General features: G+C 31.0%; 1 long non-coding RNA gene across 1 annotated transcript; it reads left to right on the forward strand.

Annotated features, from left to right (window-relative positions):
- LOC145269585 (uncharacterized) lies at window positions 1-9,900 on the forward strand. Its single transcript, XR_013865114.1, has 2 exons — window positions 1-436; window positions 9,653-9,900. It is a non-coding gene; the product is annotated as an uncharacterized LOC145269585 (long non-coding RNA).
- The last annotated feature ends 4,002 nt before the right edge of the window (window positions 9,901-13,902 follow it).

Raw genomic sequence — 13,902 nt, forward strand, 5'->3', positions numbered from 1 at the left:
TTCAAGATTACCGGAAATATATTGCCTAGTATCGGAAAATTATTTGTTTGCGGAAAAATTAAATGCGATAATCGTTTTCAACATATCCTTAAACTTATACAAGTCGTTATTTTAAAGGTGATTGTTTAGATGGAAACCAAGTAAAAAGTTATCTTATTTATTTATCAACAAGCATATCTTTTGTTTCAACGCCGACTTTGTTACCCCCCCCCCAAATAAAAAGAGAAAGAAGAGCGAAATCGAATAGGAAAGGGAGATAATAAAAAAAAATCTATTTCCGGTTTTCAATCGACGAAAAAGAAATCTTTCGAAGATACGACTTTCCACACACACAAAAAATAATTTTAAATTTTCAAATCATATCTTTTATCCTTCGTTCTTTTATTTTTTGGGGTTTTTTTTTTCAGGCAAACAAATTATGCGTATTTGATTCAGAGTAAGTATCAATTCATTCACTTTCTTTGTCAATGTGTTTGTTCCATTTGATTTTAGCGAAAACACACACTTTTCAATTTCATTCATTAATCCAAAAATAATTGTCTTTTTAACGGCATTTATGTTCTGTTTATTTCCATTAATATTTCAATCGAACTCCAGACTTATTTATTTAATGTTAATCATTTTATCAAACTCTTTAGCCTTCCATAAAACAATATTATGTTTAGAAGGTAAATATGAAAAATCCTCCACCCTCGAATAATGCTTTAAAATTACAACTTTTTCAGTTTCCGAGGCGCTGAAAAAGAAAATAACTTTTTAAATTACGACAGAGGAGTAGATATGAAGAAATGTTAGTTTTAAAAAAGCAAGGGATCATTTTTCTGTAATAATTTAACTAAAAGTGAGAACCCATTTTATGGCCAACTTTTTTTTTTTAGGTAGGGTGGAGGGATTTCTTTCAGCCATGGAAAATCCTTTAAAATTACACTAACGTTTAAAATTTCAGCAAAAAAGTAGTTTACAAGATATGAAGAAATGCACCCATTTTATGCTCATCGTTTTTTGAAGGGGGGGGGGGCTACCGGTTTATGTTTTTTGTTCTTTTTTTTTTCAGAAATTTCATGAAAAATAGTGAATAATTCCACCCAGTCTTTCCAAGCTTATAACTCCTCGAAAAATGTAATTCAAGCCCTAATTTTTTTTTAAATTAAAGGAGCAAGGACCAAGGTTTCATTAAAAAAAAAAAAAAAAAAAAAAAAACAATGTGGGTATTTTTTATTATAAAAAAGGTTTTAAACTTCGGGCTTTACAGGTAAATTTCTAAAAAGCACTACATTTTGTTTTCAATTTGAATATATTATTTATTGACCTTTTCTCTTCAATTTGTGAGTAAATTAATTATTTACTTTTCTGTGAGTAAATTAATTATTTACTTTTTAATAGACACTTGAAAATGGGAGGCGTGAATTATTCGACCCCCTGTCTTTCCAAGCTTATAACTACTCGAAAAAGGGCATTCAAGCCCTAATTTTTTTTCAATTAAACGAGTAAGGACCAAGGTTTCATTAAAAGAAACAAAAGAAAAACAAACAACGTGGTTTATAAAAAAAAGGTTTTAAAGTTCGAACTTTAAAGGTAAATTTCTAAAAAACACTACTTTTTTTGTTTTAAATTTGAATATATTATTTATTGACCTTTTCTCTTCAATTTGTGATATATAAAACTTTGGTGAGTAAATTAATTATTTACTTTTAATAGACACTTGAAAATGGAGGGGGGCCTGAATTACAAAAAACGTTTGTCTGAAATATTATATTGAGTTTATTGGAAAGAGCATAAAATTTCCCATTGACCCTGAAAATATCGTAAAAATTGAATCAATAGAAAAATTTGGATAGATTTTTAAAGTTTAAAAATTGAAAAATATTGAGTTGGTAAAATTCATTACTGTTTTTAAAAAAATAAAAAAATACTTCTATTACTTTTAAAACAACTTTAATAGTTTATTTTGGAAGTATAATCCATAAAGAAAATAAACACCCACTTTTAAAAGAGAAATTACGAGTTTTTTTATATTTTATTCGCAGTTTCGTGTTAGGGGTGTCAAAAATTCCTACAAAAATTCTGATACACCTAGGTATTCAATTATAGAACTTGTATAGATTTTAACAGGCGTTTCTGCAGCTTAATTTATCGTTTTAACGTAAGTAACGCGCTAGGTGTACCAGAATTTGGGGGGAATTTTTGCCACCCCTAACAGAAAACTGAATAAAATATAAAACACTCGTAATTCCTCTTTGTAAAATGTTTATTTTTATATGGAATATACTTCAAAAATAAAATATTTAAGTTGTTTAAAAAATAATATTTCTATTATTTTTTAAAAAACACTGTTTACAATGTACCGGTGCACGTTCAACCAGCGTTTTTTTTACATATAAAATCAATTGAATTTTACGAGTGAATATTTTTTTCAATTTTTAAGCTTTAAAAATCTGTGAAAAATTTTCTATTTGTTCAATTTTTACGATATTTTCAAGGTCAATAGTAAAGTTTATCCTCTTTCCAATAAACCGAATATAATATTTTAGACAAACGTTATTTTTTAAATTTACGCTCCCCCCATTTTGAAATGTCTAATTAAATTAACAAATTAAAGATAAAAGATGAATAAATAAAATATTCGAATTTAAAAAAAAAAAAAAAAAAAAATTGTTTTTTGGAAATTTTCCTGTAAAGTCCAAAGTGTAAAACCTTTTTTTTTTTTTTTTTTTTGAACCACGTTGATTTTTTTTTTTGTAATGAAAGCTCATGTTACACTTATATCGTCAAGGAAATACCGAACGCTGGCGAAACTTTTTTCTATTCCAATCAATGTTGTCTTTTTTTTAGATATTTTAAAAAAATCCATTCGATAAAGTAGAAATAAAATATAATAATCAAAAACTCGCATATTTCATTAAGAGAATTTTAAAAAAATTGGTCGACTGGGTTTTTCGTTTAACAGCTAAAACTTATAAGTGAATGAGTGCTTTTTTCACCTATGGAGGCCCCAAAATACTAATTTTGGTTACTAGCATGCAATAAAAAGAGATACTAATTATGGCGTGTATAAGTCACCGTAAGGTAATCGCAAAAAGAAATCAGATTTGTCTCCCTTTATTTGAACAGTCAAAAAATGAGTTCGCGTTTTCTTTTTATCCTTGTTTAAAACTGTATTTTATTTAAAAAGGATATGGAATATAAGTATAAATATGGATAAATTCTTAACAATGAACAGTGGAAGTACACATTGAGTAGAATTTTTTATAGGTAAGTGATTTTTTTGGAATTTATATATATTTTTTATAATCGAAGTAAGTAAAATTTCGTTGATTTTCTTTAAATCTTTTTTAAAGAAAACCGATTTAAAAAACAAATATTGCGTAATTTGCTGTTAAACTTGTTTTTTCTTTTAAATTTGGTCTTTGCTCATTTAATTTTTAAAAAATTAGTGTTTGAATTACATTTTTAAGGTAGTTATAAACTTAGAAAGTTAGTAATTTTATTTATTTAAGTTCATATACAGCATTTTTAATGGTCGATTCTGATACACCTAGTAACGCACCAACATTAACCGATCAGAAGAATCGTTTAATATTTTAATAGATATTTCAAAAAAGGGGGGTTGAATTTTAAAACAAAAAGCCTGTATACTACATTCGGTTAATTTAAGGTTTCGACATTAACCGAGCAAAAGAATCGTTTAATATTTCACAACAATTTTGTATGCATTTCGTGCGGGGTTGGGGGTGCTGTGACGGCTGTGGGTGAAAAGAAAGCCCCCCTCTCTCCTAAAAAGCCGTCCATAAAGTGTGTTCTCATTTTACTTTAAATTATTTTAAAGAAAAGTGATCCCCCACTTTATCTAAACTAAGATTTCTTTATAACTTGGAATATACTCATTTGCCGTAATTTTAAACGTTATTTTCCTTTTCAGCACATCCAAAATCCTGTAAAAGTGGTAATTTTAAAGAATTTTTCGAGGGTGGAAAGATTCTTCATATTTACCATTTAGAAAAATATTACGTTGTTTTCTCATTAAAATATCCTATCATGTATTTCATTATATGTAATATTGTATGTTTTAAGAATGTCTTATTTAACAATTAAATTCATTTAAATACAATACAAATGGAAAATTAATAATGATAAAAAAATTTGATTTATCTACTTATTTTTGATCTATTTGCGTTAAGAAAGATTTTAAAGTTTCAATATGAAATAGAATCATTTCACTTGCCATCTGTATATTGTATATTAATTACTTAAATAACAATTATATTCGAATAAAAGGCTTAACAATTATCTTCGTTTGGTTTTTAATAAAAATGTTGAATAAAAAATATTTCCCTAAATATATTTTACGAAAGATGTATGAATAAAAATTCATCTGAAGTTTAGAATATGTGAAAAACTTAGAATAGTTTTTTTGGTACTTATGCACTATTTGACCCGCATGCTAAAATAATGACATTCTTTAGAAAGCCATTCTTCACATTGGGTGCATTTTGTAACTATTCTCAATTCCCATTAATATTCACTAGGTGTATCAGAATTTTTTGGGAATTTTAGACACCCGTAACACAAAACTGCGAATAAAATATATTAAAAAAACTCGTAATTCCTCTTTTTGAAGTGGGTTGTTTATTTTCTTTATAGAATATACTTCAAAATAAACTATAAAATATTTTAAAAAATAAGAGACATATTATTGTTTATTTACAAAAAACAGTCTTTACAAAGTGCCTGCACAAGTTAATTTCATGCAGCCATGTTTTTATATCATGAAATCAATTGAATTTTACAAGTTAAATTTTTTTCAATTTTTTTCACTTTAAAAATCTATCAAAATTTTCTATTGGTTCAATTTTTAAGATATTTTCAGTTACACTGTGAAATTTTATGCTCTTTCGAATTAACCGAATGTACTATAGACAGGCTTTTTTTTAAATTCACCCCCTCCCTTTTTGAAATATCTATTAAAATGAAAATAATTAAATTTCTCACCTTACATTTATATATCACAAATTGAAGATAAAAGATCAGTAAATAAAATTAGCTAATTTAAAACAAAAAAGAACAGTTATTTTCAAATTTACCTGTAAAGTCCAAAGTGTAGAAACTTTTTTTAAAATTATGTTGAATTTTTTAAGTGAAACCTTATAATCTTGTTTTTTTTGTTCAGAAAATTTCCTAGAATTACAACAATTTTTTCTATTTCATTCAATGTTTTTTTAGATTAAAAAAAATTCACTCGATAAAGAAGAAATAAAATATATTAAATCTAAAACCCATGTATTTCTTTAAGAGAATTTAAAATAATAAAAAAATCGCTTGACTGTTTTTTTTTATCGGCAAAAACTGATAAGTGAAATGGGATTATTTTCAACTATGGTGGCCTATATTTACTAAATTTATGCACGCAATAGAAAGAAACATTAATTCTGGCGCTTAAATCCACCAGAAATTTCAACTAGAAGAAAAGCAGACATTTGTCTCCCTTTATTTCAACTGTGAAAAACATCGAATGGCACGTTTTTTTTTTTACATTTTTTAAAAAATTCTGATACACCTAGTGAATGTTAACGGGAACTGAGAATAGTTACAAAATACATCCTATGTGGAGAATGGCTTTCTAAATAATGTCATTATTTTAGCATGCGGGTCAAATAGTGCATAAGTACCAGAAAAGTATTTTACTTACAAAGGACGTGAAATATAAAATATAAATATGGACAAATTCTTAACACTGAAGAATGGAAGAACCCATTGATTAGTATTTTTATAGGTAAGTGATTTTTTGGAATGTATATATACCTATATTTTATCGAAGTAAGGTAAAATTCGTTGATTTTCTTTAAATCTTTTAAAAGAAAACTGATTTAAAAAACAAATATAGCATAATTTGCTATTAAACCTGTTATTTGTTCAAAAATTAGTCTTTGCTCCTTTAAGTAAACAAAACAATTAGGGTTTGAATTACATTTTTCAAGTAGTTATAAGCTTCGGAAGATAGGAGGTCAAATTATTCAATTTTTTTTCACGCATTTTTAATGGCGTTTTCTGGCACTGCTAAACATTCACCGCCCCCATACAATGTGTTTCTTTCATCTTCTTTCAACTATTTCTGTGGATTAATATCGATTAGACGCTAAGCTACCAGATTATAAAAATAAAATGAACAAAGACAAAAATTTGAAAGGGTTCAATTACACATACAATATTCTAGTAAATTGATCCCCCATTTCTTGAACTTGAATTGATCATAATTTTGTTTTGACGTTGGGTCCTTCATCCTCGATCTTACCCGCCCCCACAATTATTATTATTATTATTATTAATAATAATAATTTGTGATTTTTTTTTGGGGAAAATTTCAGTCTGCCCTCCCACCCATCATCATTTTATTTATTTACAACTTTTAACCCCCATCACCTGTTAAATGATAACTTTTTGCGTCCTTCTATTTATTATTTATTTGTTTTCAACTTTACTATTTCGTTTACTTCTTACTGTTTCTTGTTACTTATTCCTACTAAGGATACTTTAAAGTGGCTGTGTTCTTACATATATGGGTGTGTGTATGTGTGTTCATCCTTACACCGTTTCTTGCCTTGGAAGGTCTGGAGACATGTATGTGCAAATAACATCATGCATACATACCTGCTTGCCTTGGCCAGCAGATGATGCGTTCTGGTCGCTGGTCTGCCATCTCGTGGGGAGTAGTCACTGCTGCAAACAGATGCATTAATGAACACAAGGTGGGATTTGAAGCTTTAATTGTTTATTAAAGGCAAGCCTATATCTGGACCCTGGTTATCGGGGAGGGATCCAAATTTCTGTCCGCTTCATCTGCTGCATAACACCACTCTCAGCCCATGTGGTTGTCAACCAGAATCCTATGAGAACAATTCCTGTGTTACCCCTAATTTCCGGGGCATGTCCCCCCTAATTTCCAGATCATGTCACCCCTAATTTCCGGTGCATGTCACCCCTAATTTCCAGGGCATTCTCTCTAGATTGATACCTGTCAAACCTAACCTTTGTGACCCTGGCAACTCGCGGATGGGAAATAAAATATACTTATATCTTTCTATTTGTACAAACAATCTATATAGCATTTAATCTGAGATTCCACCTACTACACACCATCGCCATTATTATTACTGGCTCACAAGGAGCTTTCACAAGGTCATCGAAGATCTCTCCTAAAAACAACCTGTGGTGTTCCCTGGTAGCTGGGTGATAACAAGTCTTCCCAGATTACCAGTACTCTTCATCTCTTTCGATAACAATAGCAAATAAATTTGAATTATTGTAACAGCTGCTTGCCATTGATTTGCTGGCAGCGGCCATTGGTCTCCACTGGAATTTGAGTGGCAATAATCCTTCTTGAGGTCCCAGTTCTCTTCGAAATTGTCCAGCAGAGGTCTGGGCAGTGTTTATTTATTGGTCTTACCATCCTCCTTGAGCCGTCTGAACTATTTGGCATCACTCATTGGGGGGCAATGGGAGGTGATAGGGGAGGGAATTGACATAGGTATGCAGCTTCAATGTTCTTGTTCAATGTAACGCCTTTTCATGTTTTGCCTCTGCAGCAGTTTGTCTGGTCAGCGCATGTGGCTCATGTGTATTAATCTCCGCATTCAAGGGTTTTCTTTAATATTTCAACTGTTTTCATGATCGTTATTCATTGTATCTTTCCAGTCATTCCTCTGATTCCAAATTCTCCCATTTTTTTTCCAAGATTTTTGGAATTGTTCCTAGTGCTCCTATTATTATAGGTATTATCTTGATTTTCTTCATCATCCATCTCCCTTTTAGCTCTCTGGCTCGCTCTGTATAACCGCCCAGTTTATCCTTTTCTTTGATATTCACCCTCTGCTCAGCTGAAACAGCAAATTCTATGATTTGATAGGACTTTTCTTTCTTGTTAATTATTATGACATCTGGTCGTCTTGTTTGAATGGGTTTATCTGTTTGTATATCCATGTCCCATAGGATTTTATGATTATGATTTTCAACTACTGTTTGCAGCTTATAATTGTGCCACTTGTCTGTGTGTTCACGATGCAGTTATGTGCATATTTCCCAGTGTACTGCTTCTCACTGGGTCGAGCCTGGTCTTGTATTCTTGTTGGGCCAGTTTGCTATTTTCTTCTGTGTTGTTGATCTTTGCTTTGATGTGGTTTGTGTTTAGTATCTTGTGATGCAGTTATTAGCCATTCAATTTTTCAGTTTATGTGTCTTTTTTGCATTAATGTCCAAGTGTTTTTGTTATTCTTATGAATCTTCCATGTAGTTGTTTCTCTTCCCATTTTTCTTTTTCTTGTCGTCTTCTTTGTCTCTCTGTTTTCTGTTTTGTTGATGTTTTTCATTGTGTCTTTCTGCCATGATAATCCTTTCAGTGTTTTGCATTATGTATTTTTCTAGATTTTTTTATGTCATTCACACACAGTCTTCTATACAAACCAGTCCTATCCCTTTGTTTTTTCTTTTTCACATAGACTCGATCAACATCGTAATTTGGGTGTAGTGCATTATGCATGGTCATGAGTTTCCTGGTGTTCTGATCGATCCGTCTCAGTACTTCTTTAGTCCATCATATGAATTGTCCAGAGTATCTTACTAGTGATACTGCCCATGTATTTATACCTTTCATTAGGTTTCTGCTATATAATTTCGTTTCCAGGAGTTTTTCTTGTTCTCCTGGGGTATTTCTTTCCAATTCTTTCTTTCATTTCTATTGATTGAGGGTGTCTGCTTCCAGAAGTGCCAAATATTTATGGACGTCTATTATTATTATTATTATTAATTTTCTTCTTCTTCTTCTTCTTCTTCTTCTTCTTCTTCTTCTTCTTATTATTATTATTATTATTCCCCTAGTGCCTTCATCTCCCTTTGGTTATTATAGTTTTTATAATTATTTTGCGAATTTTTTTTGGGGGGGGGCGGGGAGGAGAAAGTCGGTCTTCTCCCCCATCTTTTTAATTACTCTTTGAGAGATTATTTAGATTAAATGAAATAATATTTTTTGGTAAATGTTACCCCCCCCACCCGACACACACACTCTGTTTCCAAGAAACAGGTATTCATAGGACGCTACATGACCTAACATTTCCCAAAACATTTTGTGTTATTAGCACTATGAAGTTATTATAATGGCTACTGCATCAGAACCCTCAAGATCTGATTTATTAAAAAGATTTTCAAGGAATCAGCTGTACAATATTGTCAAACTAAAAAATTATTTGCCCAAAACAAATTTTGTTCATGTAAGCATCCTATGCACGCTTATTCAAAAGTCGAATTATATAAAATTTCCTGGAGAGTTTCTAAATTTTAATACAACCATTTTCAATGAGGAGTGGGACCTTTTTGAAGGGTCACATCTTAGTTTATTAGTGTTATTATCATTATTTTTTATTTTGTCTGACAACTACCTGTGACATGTGCAGCAACTTCGAATGGAATTTCATGTCAATCTGTAATTCAGTGGTGCGAACATTGCAGAGATATATTTACTCACAAATTGGCTAGAGACAGGAGTATCTTTATGTCTTATAGAATGTGATGGTGCATTAAAAAATAGTTTTTAATTGTGATTTCGCAGAATATGTATAAATTTTGTTTCTAGGAATTTATCTTTCAATTCATTGCTATTTTGCAGGATATCATTCATTTCTGAGAAAAACGAGTATCATTGGATTTTAATGGATCTAAATTTTCTTAGTGACTTGAAACATGGAACTGTATTACAAAACATATGTTAAATTTTATGTAAATCTCTAATCAATGTGAATAATATGTTTTTCTTTCGTAAAATTACATCTCATGATATACTGAAGAAAATGTTTTCTTGTCAAGTGTATTTAATTTGTCACATAAACTACTGAGAATAAACTATAAATATATATGTTATGTGGTTATCTTTGTTGTTTTAAAGAGAAATAATATGATGCCACACATACGAACACATACTTCAGAGAAACAATATCCTTGTGAAATATGTGGGTCTTCATTTGCAAGGAAACAAAACATGTTGCAACATATGCGAACACATACTGGAGAGAAACCATATTCTTGTGAAGTATGTGGGTCTTCTTTTTCAAGGAAACAAAGTATGTTGCAACATATGCGAACACATACGGGAGAAAAACCATATTCTTGTGAAGTATGTGGGTTTTCTTTTACAACAAAGCAAAGTATGTTGCAACATATGCGAACACATACTGGAGAAAAACCATATTCTTGTGAAGTATGTGGCTCTTCTTTTACACAGAAACAAAGTATACTGAGACATATGCGAACACATACTGGAGAGAAACCATATTCTTGTGAAGTATGTAGCTCTTCTTTTACACATAAAGAAAGTATCCTGCAGCATATGCGAAAACACACTGGAGAGAAACCTTATTCTTGTGAAGTATGTAGCTCTTCTTTTACAATAAAACAAAATATGTTGCAACACATGCGAACACATACTGGAGAGAAACCTTACCCTTGTGAAATATGTGAATCTTCATTTGCAAGTAAAGAAAACATGTTGCAACATATGCGAACACATACTGGAGAGAAACCATATTCTTGTAATGTATGTGGCTCATCTTTTACACAGAAACAAAATATGTTGCAACATATGCGAACACACACTGGAGAGAAACCATATTCTTGTAAAATATGTGGCATTTCTTTTACACTGAAACAAAATATGTTGCAACATATGCGAACACACACTGGAGAGAAACCATATTCTTGTAAAGTGTGTGACTCTTCTTTTACGCAGAAAGCAAGCATGTTGAAACATATGCGAACACATACTGGAGAAAAACCATAATCTTGTCAAGTATTTAGCTCTTTTACAACGAAACAAAGGATGCTGAGATATATGTGAACACATACTGGAGAGAAACCATATTCTTTTGAAGTATGTAGATCTTCTTTTACACAAAAATCACATATGTTGGAACACATGCGAACACATACTAGAGAGAAACCATATCCTTGTGTAATTTGGTGTTAATATTTTAGAATGAAACACATATGTTATGACATATGTGAATACATACTGAAGAGAAGCCATATTCTTGTGAAGAGTGTGACTCTTCTTTTACAACAAAAGAAAATATGTTGCGACACAGGAACCCCCATACAAGAGATTAACTCCTATCTTGTAACGTATGTGGCCTCTTATTTACTCAAAAATGTTGCAACACATGCGAATGAGAGAGATAAACCAAATTTCTTTTTAACTATAAAAAGACATAAACAGACTGTAACACAACAAGTGTATGTATTGACTGTATTTGCCCAGAAGACTAGAAGTCGTCCTCCTCAAACTGACCATCAGCATCGTGTGACTTTTAATAGCACCAGAAAATATCTGACGAGTTTCCCGAATTGCACGTCAAAATTTTCATTATATAAAACAAGAGCTAGCAGACAAACCTCCATCATATAACTGGCCAAGAATTAATAGAATGCCTGCTTTACAAATGAGACACAATCGGAAAGCATATGACACAACTTGAAGAATGAGCTAGGGTTTTGTACCTAAAAATTGGAGCTAAAGAATCTGATGGGGTAATATGCAACAATAATGAGAAAGAAGCTACGCAAATAGAAGGTAGTTTTCCCATGATGTTTGGTAAAACAGAACTAAAAGGGAAAATATGACGAAATACCAAGTCTGTTACAAAGAAACTGGAATCTAAGGAAGATCTCGAGTGTTTCAGTAATTATACAAGCAACTAAACTGAAGAAAAAGTATTTCAACAACTATCTTGGAAATATAATCAGTGAACTAAGTGCAAAGGAAATTCAAAAAATTCTAAAGGGTAATAAGAACTTTAAAAAAATCTTTCGGTTCGAATATATGAATCAGTAGATGAATGTTTTACATCTGGCTGGAAGCCCTATTTCCAGCTTGAACAAACTGATGAGAAAATTTATAAAAAACAGAGAAAGAATAATCCTGCATAATTTGCGACAACTCTTTAAGAAACAACGTACATTGCAACACACATGAACACATACTTGAAAAAAAAACTAGATAATTTCTTATTTTTGTATACTTTTTAAAATAAATCAAATATTTTGCATATGTACACATGGCAAACAAAAATACATTCTTAGGGTATCATCAATTAAATTTTCCATAGATTCACTATGTTGAAGCAAAGCAAAGTGAAACACACACTCCATAGAAACTACATTTCAGTAAAGTATGTAGCTCTTCCTCCCCAGACAAATCTAATTTGCTGATGCTAAAGAAGCACATTCTCATAAAATATTTACATAATTCACAATGTAACTTTAGATGTACAGTTTTTCATATCCCTCTAGTTGCAAGTACATGTTCTATTATTTCCTTTCGTTTTTACTCTTATAAAAATGTAGTGCAATACTTGTACATATCATTAATTAATTGTATAATAAACTCAAAAAAGTAAATAATTAGTTGTAGGTCACTTTTTATATGATTAATTATGGATGGAGAATATTTTATTTTGTTTTCTTTCATGTTTGTTGTTTTCATCTGTATGCTAAGAATTTGCATGGGTGGATGGTGTGTAACTTCTTTCCAACTGTTCTTTCTGACATATGTCCAAAGAGCTCACTGCTTTCATTCGATATTCAACTTCTTACATATCGTAGCTATCAGCACTATTCATAATGTATTATATAGTAGCTGTCTCTATAACAAGACCTTACAACTGATTGTCAGGTGGCCCACACACTCTAGTTCTGTGTTGCAGAACCTGCAATTGTTGTCATTGCTGCGACACTTTTAGGATTGAAAAATACTCGTTCGATTATTTTGATTTGATGAAATGTTTTCCTAAGACAAAACTGATTTGAAATAAGTTTATCTCCTGTATAATCCGTTCCTCTCAATACAATTGGGATAATTAATCTAGTCTTAATCCCTCATTGCTTTATGAAATATAGACTTTTTTGCTATTATATGTTTTTTTCTTAAAGACATTGGAATAAAGTTTTTGGCTGGATGAATGTGCTCTTCATAGCTGGGAAGAATGTCCAAAAATAAAATATACAGCTGAGATTTAAGGCTTAGATGTGCAGAAAAAATGCAACTATCTTGCTATAAAAGATCATGTGCCACAATTAGGAAACACGTGTGCGGCATATAGTAAAAAAATGTAAACTATAACTTAAAAAGAAAAACAAGGTCATTGTCATTAACCAACTCGTCATGCAACTGATAATATTGAGCTTTAAAATTATTGATAGGCAATAAAAGGGTAAAAATAGGCATTAAAACGAGAATATTTTGACACTGTACACAGTAACATACAGGAACCAGTGTCTACTTTGGTTTTCACTTGTATCTGCCGAAATGAGTTGGAACATTATCAAGGCACTATTGTGAGCCCATGCCAATGTCTGATTACTTTCCTGAATTTCTAACTCATGATGGTATATATATATATATATATATATGTGTGTGTGTGTGTATATATATATACATATATATATATAAGTATCAATAAATAAAATGGACGTTTTTTTACTATTGTATTTTCAATCATTTCCAACTTCGTAATAACAGTCTTCATTTCTAGCGGGAACTAGCTGATGTAATCGCCATATTTATCATAAGTCCGAGTACTTTTCAATCCTCAAAAGAAAAAAAAAAATTATAAATTGCTCCAAACCAGTTAGATTAAATTTTCCCTGATTTATCCTTCGGTTCTTGGGATTGTTTTGGAAACCTTTAGCGGAGAGGATGGAGTGGTTAGGACGGCAAATATTAAGCAAGTCTGTGTCGCAATACAGGTTCACTCACTAAAGAACCTCTTTCCTCTGGAATTGTCGTCTGACACGGATAATCCTGTTTAAGCCTTGCCGTCTTCTGTTGATGAGCTTATGGACGGTCTTAGCACTCCCCCTCCGGAG

The sequence above is a fragment of the Euprymna scolopes genome, chromosome 45 (genome assembly GCF_053919585.1).
Source record: "Euprymna scolopes isolate OS-2025 chromosome 45, ASM5391958v1, whole genome shotgun sequence".
NCBI lineage: Eukaryota > Metazoa > Mollusca > Cephalopoda > Sepiida > Sepiolidae > Euprymna > Euprymna scolopes.